Source organism: Diceros bicornis, chromosome 22 (assembly GCF_020826845.1).
Source record: "Diceros bicornis minor isolate mBicDic1 chromosome 22, mDicBic1.mat.cur, whole genome shotgun sequence".
Lineage (NCBI taxonomy): Eukaryota > Metazoa > Chordata > Mammalia > Perissodactyla > Rhinocerotidae > Diceros > Diceros bicornis.
Window position 1 is genome coordinate 44,262,149 of NC_080761.1, and position 14,681 is coordinate 44,276,829.

Genomic DNA, 14,681 nt, shown 5'->3' on the forward strand with positions numbered 1-14,681 from the left:
TGTTCCTCACTTGACTGCAGAAGGTGAGACAAGGCTTGATTTGCCAGAAGCTGGGCCACTGAGGGACAAGTGTCCTCACTCAGATAACTGACAGGTGGCTGGGTGGAGGCAGGCTCAGCATTAACCAGCCCTGGTTTCAGTTTTCAACAAGTTAGTGGAACTGAAATAAACCTTAAAAAAACCTGCTGAGGCCAATAGTTTTGCACCAGAGAAACCAAGGGTGAGACTGGGTTCTAGGATAGCTTCAGTGTGCAATGTCCAGAGATGCCGAGATGGGTTGGATGACCTCTAGAAGTTCATCTTTGACAATGATTCCCTTTCTCTTTTCTATCTTACCTGGCTATTTTTTCTTACCTTCAAATAATGCACTGCTTTGTTATAGTGGTATTTAAGAGAGAATTTCAAATCACAATGTCCCACTTCACTAGCTGTTTGACCTCAAGCAAGTTGTCTAAATTCTCTAAGCCTCAGTTTTTACATTCTAGAATAGTGATAATAATATCTAAATCATAAGGTTTGTTATGAGGATTAATCATACAATTCATAATTATCACTAACATACATTATTTATAATGTGCCAGGCACTGTTCTAACAGCTTTCTCAGTAATAACTTGTTTAATTTTAGCTACTAACATTAGCCCATATTACAGACCTGAGACACAGAGAAGTTGTGTGACTCGCCCAAGGTCACACAGCTCATGAGTGGTGTGGCTGGGCTGTGACCTCATGCAAGCTTGTTCCAGAGGGCAAGCTCCTAACTGCCATGCTCTAGTGTCTCATTTTTAGGTTCAATAAGGTGAAATAATGTTTACGAAGTCCCTAGTGGACCATCAGATGTATAGGAGAATATGGTGATTATTATTATATTTAGCTTCCAAAAACCTTTTCAAAAGAGGCTACATCTATTATTATATAACTGTCAACATCACTCATGTCACCTCCTATTTCGAGATGCTTTTTAAATTGAGAAATTAGAAAAACCAGAGGTACATTTAAAATGTCTTCTATTCCCCGATCCCATTCCACACGACTTAAAGCTCGTGTGAAAGGGGAGAAGCACATGAGGGGACAGAAGGCAGAGGTAGTGAACCATTATTGCGGTGCTACTATGTGAGGTGAGTACTGGATTCTTTCCTGTGTGTTGTCTAACTTAATCCTCAGGAACAGCAGGGGAGGGATTGTAATGCCCAATTTACAAATAAGAAACTTACAATCCTTAGAATTTTTAGCATAATTAGTAATGAATCTAATGAGTAAAGTTAACGAGTAAGAAGTCTAAAGTCACCTGTCTTGTAAATGAACCCTGTCTGACTATGTTTTTCCACCACACTCAAGGGCAAAGCTTAGCCTTCAGTCTTTGCTACCCCTTGGTTTCAGACATTATGCAGAAAACTCCACCTGATGGCGTGAGAAGTGCACCAAGAGCTGCAAGGCCTGCTGCGGCCCGCAGCCCACGGGCTGTCTGTCTTGGGGTCCATTTTTCTTCCTGCTCCACTCTGAGGGAGAGGGTCATCGCCCCTGCCCAGAGGATTACCACGCAGAGGAAAGCACAAGACCTGTGAGAGATGCCATCCGACGTGCGATCAGTGCAAAGGCGAGGGTGCGTCTATCATTCTGCATGTGTGAATGGAAACATGAAATCTTTCCTTCCTACCTAGCCCCTCTCTCCTCTTCACCACCTTTGGAGGTGCGTCTTGCTTGCCAACCTCATAGCCAGTCCTCCCCAGCACGCTCTGTTCTCTCTCAGCTTCTGCATCTGCCCTCTAACCTGGCTGCTCCTGCACACACAGCTGCCTCTTCAGATCCTCCCACCCTTCACGGCCCAGGTACAGCATCATGTTCTCCAGAAAGTGTTTTCCCCCACTCTGTCTTCCTTCTCCACCTGTTGAATCTGGAATCTGTCTAGCCAAATTTATTTTCATTACTTCAACAACTACTTAAGACGTCTGCCTCAGACTCTCCCAAGCTCCATTCTCATTTTCCCTTTACCTGCCTGTCTGTCCAGAGATCGTTAAAACCAACAAACCCCAGAGTCAACACAATCTGAGTTTCCTCTTATAGTCACTCTTTCTGTTCACGGACCACCGTCGAATCAGTTGCCCAGGTTTCGTACCTTGAAGTTAGCCTCAACTCTTCTCTTTCCCTTTCCTCCTGCCCAACCCACTTACCTCTAACAAAAGTAAATTCCAAGTCTGTTGATTCTCTTTCCTGAACATTTCTCTCCTCAGGTCTCTTCCTCCATCCTCACCGTTCTCATTTGCCACTCTCAGCATGTCTTAGAAGACTTTTTGAAGTAGGCAGCATGTCACCCCCACTCTGGTCTTGCCACCCCCCCCAACCCAGGTCATCCTGTCCAATAATGCCAGAATGGGCTTTCTAAAATTAAACCTGCTCATTTTCCTCCATTCTTTGCCATAGAAAGGTGATCACAGTGACTCCTTCTCAACATTTAAGAAAGAAATACCTCCTACAATGTTTTAATTGTTAAAACTTATTAGATTAATATTGATAACTGGTAGGGTACATTTCTGTTATCTTTTTCAAAATGATCTTGGCTATTCCTAGCCCTTCTTCTATATAAATTTTATAATCAGTCACATTTCATTAAAAAAAAAAACCTTTGGATATTAACTGCATTGAATTTATTTTGGGGGAAAAACCCATCTTTATGATCCTGAGTCATCATGTTTATGAACATGGTATATCTCTCCATGGTATGTATTTACTTATTGTCCTTCAATAAACTTTCAATAAATGTTTTCCATTTTTAAAAGGTGATTAAATCCTTTCCCCAGTCAGTCTTTTAGCTTATGTTTCAACTCTCACTTCATGTACTCTAGAACCTAGAACCACCTAGAACCCGTCAGCAGCCACAAATGTCATGCTCTTTCATGCCTCCATGACTTTTGTCCATGCCTTTCCTCTTCCTGCAGAATAATGCTCTAGAGAACTCTCTACTTAAAGACCCAGCTTGAATGTCATCTCCTCTATGAAGCTTTTCTTAGTCCTCTCAGAAATGTTCTTCCTTCTTGATTCTGTAATACACAGTTTTATCATAACTCTTTTTACACTACGTTTTTTTTTTTTTTTTTTTTTTTTTGTGAGGAGATCAGCCCTGAGCTAACATCGCCAATCCTCCTCTTTTTTTGCTGAGGAAGACGGCCCTGGGCTAACATCTGTGCCTATCTTCCTCCACTTTATATGGGACGCCGCCACAGCATGGCTTACCAAGCAGTGCGTCGGTGCGCGCCCGGGATCCGAACCAGCGAACCCCGGGCCGCCGCAGCGGAGCGCGCGCACTTAACCGCTTGCGCCACCGGGCCGGCCCCTACACTACGTTTTAATTGAACATGTCCATCTCTCCTACTAACTGTGAGACCCTCAGGGCAAGGATGGTACCACATTGTTGTTATACCCCCTGCTCCTAGTCTGGAGTGTAACACAGTAAGTGCTCATTAAGTGTTTCCTGAATGAATGAATAGAAAACAAAGAAATTCTAATAGCTTTTTGCAAATTGGAAAAATTTTGGCTATTAGATCTCCAAATGCTGCTTCTCCATCCTTCCCTCCAATCTCCTTGCTGGAATTCCTTATTAAATGTAATTCAGGGCAGGCCCCGTGGCTTAGTGGTTAAGAGCGCGCACTCCGATACTGGTGGCCCGGGTTCGGATCCTGGGCTCATACGGAGGCACCGCTTCTCCGGCCATGCTGAGGCCATGTCCCACATAAAGCAACTAGAAGGATGTGCAACTATGACATACAACTATCTACTGGGGCTTTGGGGGAAAAAAAGGGAGAATTGGCAATAGATGTTAGCTCAGAGCTGGTCTTCCTCAGCAAAAAGAAGAGGATTAGCATGGATGTTTGCTCAGGGCTGATCTTCCTCACACACACACACACAAAAAAAGCATTTAAAAAAAATAAAATAGGGGCCGGCCCGGTGGTGCAAGCAGTTAAGTGTACGTGCTCCGCTGCGGCGGCCCGGGGTTCGCCAGTTCGGATCCTAGGCGCGCACCGACGCACCGCTTGTCAAGCGATGCTGTGGCGGTGTCCCATATAAAGTGGAGGAAGATGGGCATGGATGGATGTTAGCCCACGGCCAGTCTTCCTCAGCAAAAAGAGGAGGATTGGCAGATGTTAGCTCAGGGCCGATCTTCCTCACCAAAAAAAATAAAAAAATAAAAATAAAATAAATGTAATTCAGAGTTTCTTAATCTATGATCTTGATCTCTATGTCTCCTACCTGCTCTTTTATGTTTTTATCTCTTTGACTGTCTACGGTTTATAGTAGGTTAGTTCTTCAGTACTCTATTCCATTTCCCTAATTTGTTCTCTCACTGTGTTTTGTTTAAAGTTGAGCCTATTATTTTAGTTCTTTTATTTAAATGACATTTTTAAGATTTCTGTTTCTTTTTCATATCCCTCTATTTTTGTTTCATACTTTCCTGTTTGTGTTTCACAATTTATTATTTTTGATGGGTATTACGGCTTTACTTATTTTTTGAGCATCATAATCATGCTGATTTTAAAAACTTTGTCAGTTTAAAAGTTCAAAAGTTTAAAAAAGTTTAAAGTTTATAAACTTTTCTATAAAATTAATATTATCTGAAGTACATTCATGTTCTAATTCTTGATTGTGTTTGTCCTCTTTCTTAGCATTCATTTGATCCATACACTTTGGAATTTGGGTCTTAAGCACATTTTTAATGGGAAACTTTGGGTTCCAGTGTTCCTGGAGGTGTTATTGATGACAATGCAGATCCCATCAGCAATCCAAACCACAGCTCAGGGGAGTTCAAGTTCCGGTGGTGATGTCAGTGATGGCAGAGAGTCCCACTCTCACTCCTGTTTTAAACTCTAAACCTGGATTTTGGCTCAGGTCTCATATGAAACACTTTTAGTCCCTGTTATGTAGAAAATTGAACTCACAGCCACCATTGCCTACACCTAGGCCCAGAGCAAAGCAGGTGGGTAGCGTGAATCTGCTGTTTTACATTTCTATTCCCTTTCTGGTCCAAACAGATTTCATCTAATTTTTGAGCCTACCTATCTCTTTTTTGCTGTTGTTGTTCTCTCCGTTTATATTTATCCTACCATTTCAGTATGTTTGGAGTGAAGGGGTTATGTCAGAACTTGAACTTACATGTGATTTTTTAAGGTATATGTGTTACTAATGGATAATCAGATTCTTAGAAGAGCGTCATGCCCTGAATTATTGCTGAGCTGCATTCCGCTAATCCAAACACCTGGGGGGAGGGGTGTATTTTAGAGTGGCGTTTTTTCTTTTTTTCTTCTTTTGGTTTATTTTTTAGTCCTTAAGACTTTTGGATGAAACAAGCAAAGGCCAAGCTGTTAGAGCCTGCTTCTAATCTTGCTTCCTTTCCCCTCCGAAAGGATTCCTCTTGGAGCAGTAGGTTGACTACTGCTATTGTAGTCAACTACGGTCAGGGAGTGGGGATGACAAGAAGAGAAATCAGCTCCTTCTCCACCCTGGGAGAAGATCACCAACCACCCTTGCTCTCTAGCCACTAAGCTGACCTTTCTGAGCACTATCTTGATGATATTTTAAAATAACTTCTTCCCAAGTGCTCTCCAAGTACATACGAATATAGCCATCTCCAGATTGAAGGTGGCTTCCGTTATCACCTATGCCCTGATGCCCCCAAATCTACTTCTTTCCCAAATGGTTTTCCTGCTCTCTAGTTCTGTACATCCAATTGCCTGCTAATACCTCTAATTGGATGCCCAGCGGACACTTCAGACTTGAAACGTAAGTGCATTATTCTCCAGTCCACCTCACTCCATCCCTAGACCACTTTTTCCTACGCTCTCTATCTTGATGAGTGACTCTACCGCCTACCCAGTGGCTTGAGACAGTAACCCGGCAATTACCCTCTGCTCCTCCTCTCTCAACCTCCACAGTCAATTTGTCCTCAAGTCCTGTCAAATCTGCCCCTTAGATATCTCCTAATTCCATCTCCCTTCTCTTTGCGTTCTAGTGTCACTGCTTTAGTTCAGATTCTTATCTTCCCTTGCCTGAATTATTCACCAATTCTCTAATTGGCCTTCTTGCCTCCAGTAGTAGCCACTCTATAACCAATCTTCTATTATGCCCTCAGATTGATCTTTCTGTGTCACAAATATCATAATGATGCTTCTCTGCTTAAAAATGACTCTCCACTGATTTTAGGATAGAATCTTAACTTAGTAGCTTTACATATGAGGTTCTTCATAATGGGACTCTCTTTATATTCATCCTTATCTCTCATCACCTCCTCCACTGGCCTCTAAACTAGGCATAATTAGTTACTATAAACCTGAGCCAACCCCGTTCTTTTTCTCCTTGCAGAATACTGTCACCAGCCTTCTTTGCCTGGCTATCTCTTTCTGATCCATCAGAGTCAGCATTTCCTCTAGACAGCCTTCCCTCACCCCTCCATTGTGTGTTCCCTAGTACTCTGCATTCATTCATCTATTTATTTATTCATATTTATCCAGTGGTATGGCCCAGACAATGAGGCACTGTGAACAAGACATTCAAGGTCCCTGCAGCCGAGAGGATTTCTTTGTCTCTCTCTAGACCGAGGTCCTCAAAGGGATAAACTGATGTCTTACTCGCCTTTGTATCTGCAGCATTAACACCATCACAGGGGCAGGTGGCAGCGGTGCGTGTTGCTTCAGAGGTGCCTCCGGCTGACCGGTGATGCCGAGTGGGTTGGCCAAGCCTGCCAGGTCGTCAGGGGGTGGCAGCGAGCTCAGCCAGAGTGGCGGGGACCTGGGACACAGGCAGAGCCTGGCGCTGGCCCAATGCCCTGACTGTGGTAGCAGCTACCACAGTCCACCACACACCTGAGGTGGTGAGCTCTGCCTTCTGTAGGGCGTCTACCTCAAGCCCATGGCGAAGATGACCATCAGCCCACCCCTCCCGCAGCTAAAGCAGCCGGGAAGTCCATCTCCAACTGGGGGGTGATGGAAAGGCTGAAGGGCACAGTGCGCGATCACCAGTTCTCCACCCGCTGGATTTCCAAGAGCACCACGGACTTCATCCCCTTGGAGGGCGACGTGGAGAACAAGAGTCTGGTCAAGTCTTTCCTGACCTGTCTCCACTGCAAGACCATCCAGCTCAGCGACTTCTCTGACATCCTCAGGTTGCGCGCTGCCCGCTTGAAAATCGATTTCCCCACCCGCCACGCCTGGGACTCCTCCTTACGCAGGGGAAGGATATGAAGAAAACGCTGTCTAGAGAGATGTTCGGCCATGATTCACCTGCAGGGGATGCCCTGCAAATGGATCGTCCTGAAGGAGTCGGGCTCGGAGAAGCCCAGCAAGGAGGTTTGGTCAAGGTGCTCGAGAAGTTTAGGCAGATACAGAATGTGGACATCCCCATGCTGGACCCCTACTGGGAGGAGATGAGGAGCCAGAGCTTCCACACCTTCAGTTTGGGGGACACTTGTACCTAAGGGTATATGTCCAGAACCGCAGGTATGTGGGCATCATCCAAGCCGTGAGTGCCTTGCGGGTCGAAGTTCAGGTACAGAGGAGAGGACGGCAAGGCCATGGTTCCTTTCGACTCGACCACACGCCTGAGTGATCCCTCAATGAAGAAACGGCAGCAAAGAGAAGAACCCAAGCGCCGAGAGAAAGAGGCAGAGAGCTGAGGAAAGGAAACAGAAGGAGCTAGAACTGGAGAGAGAAAGAAAAAGAGAGAAGCTCCGCAAGAGGGAGCAGAAACGGAGGGACCGTGAATTCCGTCGGAATCCGAAAAAGCTCGAGAAGCTACAAGCAGAGGAGCAGAAAAAGCTATAGGACAAAAATAAAACTGGAAGAGCGGAAGCTGCTGCTGGCTCAGAGGCACTGCGGGTCCCCGGGCTGATCGCGGGGCTGCTGGGCGGCGCTGGTCTCGATGTTCAGCGGGAGCCGCCTCTTCCTGCTCTGGGCCGCGATCTGTGCGTTTTTCCCAAAACCGGGGCCAGTGTCACGGCCCCGCCTTTCCTCGGCTGGTTGCAACCATAACCAAAGAAATGTCTTAATACTGAGGAAAAAATATATACTGGGAAAAAAAAAAAAACCCTTGGAGAGAGTGCCCAATAACAATTATTTAGGGTTTTAGAGTGACTCTAACTAACATAAACATGAAATTCCTCTGAGCTAGAAAGTGCTTAGACTAGTGGACAATCTGAACTAACCTGCGAGTGGTCATGTACTCTTCATACCAGTCCTAGAATTTATGTGTCTCACAGCATGGTGTATCAGCACCATCCGGTAGAAATATAATGCAAGCCATATATATAATTTTAAATTTTTTATTAGTCACATTAAAAAAATAACAATAAACAGGTCAAAATAATTTTAATAACATATTTATTTAACTAGCATATCCAAAATATTATTTGAACATGTAGTCAATATAAAAATTATTGTGATTTTTTTTGTGTGTACTAAGTCTTTGAAATCCGATGTTTATTTTATGTTTACAGCACAACTCAAGTTGGACCAGCCACATTTCAAGTGCTCAATAGCCACACGGCTGCTGTATTGGACGGCACATTCCTAATTTAGGACAATGGTTTCAGATGGTATTTTTGCAGTAGGCCATTTTCTTCGCATGCAATCTTAGGCTGAATCTTATTATGTAAACTGATCAGGGCAGAGCTGCTCAGATCCCAGCAGAGGAGGGATCTTAGAGCCCCATCTGATGCCCCCCCACCCTTAGTCCCTCCCCACCACTTCCAGGCAGTCCTTGCAAACTCTAGCACACAGTGGTTCCCACTCTTTGCCCATCCACTATCAACCCTCATCTTTGAAAGAATTAGCCTTCCAAACAAACTGCATTTAAGTAATCATTAATTTGAGTTCTCTTTTTTTCATTCCAGAGGTACATATAGTTGCTGCTCAAAACTTCTAATCAGAATAAAATAAATAGAGAATACATTGAATTTGGGGTGGGGTAGGAGAGTGGTGGAAAGTTTGCATAGTTGTTGGCCATATTGTGGTAAATATTGACTTTCTAGTAGGTTTTTTGAAAAATTGAAGGTATCTCTAATACCACCATTATTAGATGTGTCGGACCTTTATTCCAACTAGGATTGCCAGATAAAATACTGTATTTTAATTTGCTAAACATGAAAACCCTAGTCCCAACCCCCTATTGCAGTGCAATGGGCTAGTGGGGAAGAGGGGTCCTTGGTTTCTACTCAAGACCAGGTAGCCATTATTAAGTTAATGTCCCTTAACCTCAATCAAAATACGACAACACCAGCTTTTTAAGATTTTTGTGGGGATTGGAGAAATTATTAGTGATGTTGTAAGCACAGTTTGAAAAACTATAAATTCTTTAATTGGGTTTGAGATATCCCAGGTGGATTAACGATAATGGTTTTGAGTATTCCCAGTCTCAAAAGTTCATCAGTACATCCAGACAATGGATGTACTATTCAGCGCTAAAGAGATATGAGCTATGGAGCCATGAAAAGACATAGAGGAAACTTAAATGCATATTACCAAGTAAAAGAAGCCAATCTGAAAAGGCTACATACTGTGTGATTCCAACTATAAGACATTCTGGATCCTTCAAACTAGACCAAAGGGAAAATCTGGGCTGGTCTAAGGTTTAAATGTTGTTTTACCTGTTTGTTTATTTATTTATTTATTTATTTATTTATTTATTTATTTATTTATTTATTTATTTAGTGAGGAAGATCAGCCCTGAGCTAACATCCATGCTAATCCTCCTCTTTTTGCTGAGGAAGACCAGCTCTGAGCTAACATCTATTGCCAATCCTCCTCCCTTTTTTGTTTCCCCCAAAGCCCCAGTAGATAGTTGTATGTCATGGTTGCACATCCTTCTAGTTGCTGTATGTGGGACCCGGCCTCAGCATGGCCAGACAAGCGGTGTGTCAGTGAGCGCCCGGGATCCGAACCCGGGCCACCAGCAGTGGAGCGCACGCACTTAACCGCTAAGCCACGGGGCTGGCCCTGTTTTACCAATTTCTAAAAAGAAGTGAAGAAATAACCTGCCTGCCAGGAAGGGATGTCCTGGGATGCAGCATCCAGTGAAGTCAGGCTCCTCAGAAGCTTCCCCTCCTCAGATACCTCCACCTAGCTGGTGACGCTGGCACCCCGGGGTGGCCCTGGAGAAGGTGCCCTGGCTCCAGAGAAGCTGGGGGGTCCCTGGGGAAGGCGGGCCACAGGCTGGCAGGATCTGGGTGGCTCCTGCCAAGGCTTTGAGCAGGCTCTGACCTCAGGACCTGGGGGGAAAGGACTGGCGACACACACCCAGGCGCGGAGGGGCCTGCAGGGCCGGCACCCAGGCATGGTGAGCTCTGATGATGGGGCCTCCCCATCCTGAACTGTCCCCGCGTGGTGGCCCATCTGTGCCAAACACCTGCACTCATAGCGGCAAGTCCCAGGCACTAGAAAGTCCCACTGGGCGGCCATTGGGTCCTTGCCCTTTGCTCTTTGGCTCCATCTCCTCGGGCGCTGGGTGGGGTGTGCCCCTGGCACCCCTCATCTATGATGTGTCCCAAGGGGACCTCACAAGCGCCAGGCTGAACAGGGCACTGGGGGCTTGACCTGGAGAGGAGTCTGACGCTGCAGAGACGCTCACCGGTATCAGGCTGCATTCAGGGGATCATTTGCAAACCACGAGCTCTAAATGGGAAATTTCCTTTCAAAATTTCGTCTCTCTCCCCACCTGGCCCTCGCCCGCTGGTTTCCCCCACCCACGATGCTGCCCCGCCTGGCTGGGCCCACCCCGCTGCTCCGGGGTCTGCCCTCCACCTTGCTCGCAGTCTGTTCCACCGGGGAGCCTATACAAGCTGGCTTTTGCATGGCACCCAAGAGGCGGTATCTGATTCTGCAGGCCACATGCTACTCCCTGGGGATCCTCCCCGTGGTGAGTTGGAGGGACCCTCTGAAGAAGCTTGTGCTGTCCTCACAGAAATCTATGATGGTGGGATCCTCCAGAGCTGTTAGGATCCCTCCTCTAAGGCGCAAATGTACTGGCCTGCCTGCATCACCTGAGCCAGGAGTCAAGGCTGTGAGCTCCCCGGGCTCAGTGATGTCCGGGAAGGAGGTGCAGGGCGAGAAGCCTTCAGACGTCCCATCCAGGAGCTCCCCTCCACCAGTCTCTCCCAGCAAGAGGCCCTGCAAACCGTAAATCGCCATGCCGCTCGTGCTGCCGCTGCCACTACCACTGCTGCCGCCACTACCGCTGCCACTGCCACTGCTGTGGGGCCGAGGGGAGTGCCCCCACCTCCTAAGCTTCCTTGCACAGCTGTTGCCAAAAACCCAGGCACCTCAGAGAGGAACACTGAGTATCAGCAGAACAAGAGCTTGGAGGACCAAACGGGGGTTGTGGCCGACTGCAGTGCCACTCAGCCCGCCCCTTCTGCCTCAAAGTCGGCAGACCCCCTGCCCCTGGGCACTCACGCTGTGCGGGTCCCTGCTCCTCTCGCCAGCGTGGCTGACCTACCAGCCAGAACCCCGATCCTGTCTGTCCCTCCACTTTCCTCGACCCCAACTGTTGATCAGGGAAGAAGACACACTGTCCGGAACTCTCCTCCTCCTGCTGTTCCTGCTGGTTCTCTTCCTCCTTTTAGATCCAGTCCCTTTATGGGAGTTCCATTTAATGATAACAGACGCCCTCTTCACTCAGTCATCGTTATGGCGTTTCCTATTTCTGGCCTCCACATACCTCCTAGCACCTCAACCTTCTCCTTCCAGCCACCCTCCTGCTAGAAAGAATCCCTGACATCCACGTGTGTACCTTCTTCCCCTCCTTTCCTCTTACCCACCCCTCTTCCAGTCTCTTCCACCAACACTCCTGTCTTCCCGGCCAGCCCACCCCTTCTGTGGCAGTCCCCTCCACCGTCACAGCCACGGTATCTGCAGGTCTGACCTCCCAGGCTACTTTAGATCCTGGCGCCATTGACATGGACACGACTCCCCCTTCCCAGGCTGTCATTTTCAGGTCTCCCACAGGCTCTGCAAACCTCAAGCCTGCCCTTGACACTGAAGCTATGTATACCATGCCTCCTTCTCAGGCTGTCATCTTCCAGACCCCCCTCCTTCCCCTGTCTCTGCCGAGGCCCACTTCCCATCTTACACGATGCTTTCGGGTTCTGAGAATACACCACCCAGTGGCAGCACTGCCTCGGCCCGTGTCTCCAACAGTTTATCTGCACAGTCAGTCAGCAGACAGACTGCAATTTCCAACCTTCTCTCTGACCCAGGAATCACTTCTCAGCCCACATTTGGGGCCCATGATGGGCAGCAGCTTAACAACTCTTTCCTCGTGGGAAAACTGGTAGCCCCAGCACAAGCTGTGGGTCTCACCTCTCGTGCAGCCCAGCCACCCAGAGGTAGTATACGGCCATCAGGTTTTGCGGGCTTGACATTGCCAGCTTCTGCATCTAACACCACTGTCAACTTCTTAAATCCAAGAACCTGGGGCCCACCTGTGCAGACACAGGAAGGGACAACACTATTCCTATGATTGGAGAACCTGGTATTCCCGCTTTCCATCAGGACAGCCGGGGCCCACCCGGCGAAACCACAGGTGGTGCAGTTGGAGGGAACAACGTCTCACCTGTGATGGGAGGGCCCTGTGTCACCACCTGCCATCAGAGCACTAGAGCCCAGCTACCCAGAGCGCAGGTGGGGTGATGGGGGACACCACCATTCCTGCTGTGACTGGGTGCACTTATTGTCCCCTGTCCATACAGAACACCTGCAGCCCCCCCTGGGCAAAGCACAGGTTGGGTGACGGGGGACACCACCATTCCCTCTGTGACTGGATGCACTTATGGTCCCCCATCCATATAGAATACCCGCAGCCCCCCTGGGCATGGCGCAGGTGGAGTGATGGGGGACAGCACCAAACGTTTATAGACAGAAACCTCTACTCCCAGTCAAAACACCTGACCCCACCCTGACCCAAGCTCTGGGCCAGTTTTCTCTAGGCTGGGAACTGGCAGGATGCCCACTGCTGTTTGTAGGGGCTACCTCTCCCCCTACCCATTTGCTCAATGCGCCCTTATCTCTCCCAGATTATGTGTATATTTATATTTATGTATAAAACCTTGCTCTTGTTAACCTGCCTCTGCTCGTGTGTCTTTCCTCTTTGACTCAGCCTTGGAGGAAGAACTGACATATGTGAGTGGTGACGTGTTGAGCCAGACTTAGCTATGCAAATGTCCTGTGTCCCAGTACCTGGGATGTGGAAGCAGCCACACTCAATGACGGCACGTGCTGACCCCTGACATCTGGGTGTTGAGTGTGAGAGGCGACACTCCAGGAGGAAGAAGGTCCAGAGAAGGGAGAGACAGGGGGACTCACCCTGCCTCTTCCCTCTATGCTGCTCTCTCCTCTCCCACCACCCTGACCTCTCTGGAGGCTAGAGAGTCCCTGATGTGGGACGGGAAACCACACTTGATGATTTTAGTTTTTAAAAATTTTCAAATCTTTTTCATGTATCTTTTTATTTAATTTAGACTTAGACTGGTCATCCTCACACATTCCCACTTCACCCAGAGAGGACGGATTTGGCATCCAGGTTCTTGCATCTGGAGGAATAAAGGAAGAAAGAGCTCATGCCTGCTCTGTAACTATTGAAAATTTAAGTTGACTTAGAATTTATGATGCTGCTTAAAAATATCAGAAAAGATCCTCTATGGTAACCAGCCTGGCTCTAATCTAAACCACTAAAATATCAAATCACACGAATTACAATTGCACCCATTTCTGACTGACACTAGAGTTCTTCTGGGTCTCCACTAGACTTCATAAAGGCAACATTCCTGACTCTGTGGAGTCTACATTCTAGTTGGAGGGGAGAAAAGAAACAACAAGCTTATGTACATGATTTGGTAGGTCAGCCAATAACAAATGCTACGGAGAATAAAGCAGCAGATGGAGGAAGGAGATTGTGGGCAGAGAGAGGCAGGGCTTTCAAGTTAAGCAGTGGACAGGACAAGGCTCCCTGGGAAGGTGGGACTTGAACGGTCTAGAGGGAGGCAATTGAGTCAGACATCTGAGGGAAAAGTATTCCAGATCATGGGAATAATCACTGCAAAGGCCCAGAGGAAGGATGCCTGGTGTCCTCAAGGAGCAGTCAGTGAACTCTTGTGGCTGGAATAGAGTCAACAAGTGAGAGGGCGGGAGGAGAGGAGGACAGAGAAGATGTGAGTTGAATTCCCTGCACCACCATTTATTGGTGGTGTGATCACAAACAGTTGACTCAACCTTCAAGTGTCTCAGTGAACTCAGTGCTCAATCTAAGGTCTGTTTACCCTGTAAGAGTTTTGGAAAGATAAAATAAAATAATGTAGAGAGGTGACATACAAGCCATGTTCTTATTGTTCTATACATAAGGATAGATAGATAGATAGACATACAGATGATAGATAGATAGAGTGCGTGCTATGGACTAAATTTTTGTGTCCCCCTAAAATTCGTATGTTGAAGCCCTAACCCCCAATGTGCTGGTATTTGGAGGTGGGGCCTTTGGGAGGTCATCAGGTTTAGAAGAGGTCATGAAGTGGAGCTGCCATGATGGGATTAGTGCTGTGAAAAGAAGAGGAAGAGACACCAGAGCTTTCTCTCTCCCCATGTGAGGACACAGCAAGAAGGTGGCCTTGTGCAAGCCAGAAAAAGGGCTCTCACCAGGAGCTGAACCTGCC

General features: G+C 47.2%; 1 pseudogene; it reads left to right on the forward strand.

The window, feature by feature from the left end:
• Window positions 1-5,741: 5,741 nt before the first annotated feature.
• LOC131420259 (A-kinase anchor protein 17A-like) lies at window positions 5,742-7,873 on the forward strand (annotated as a pseudogene).
• The last annotated feature ends 6,808 nt before the right edge of the window (window positions 7,874-14,681 follow it).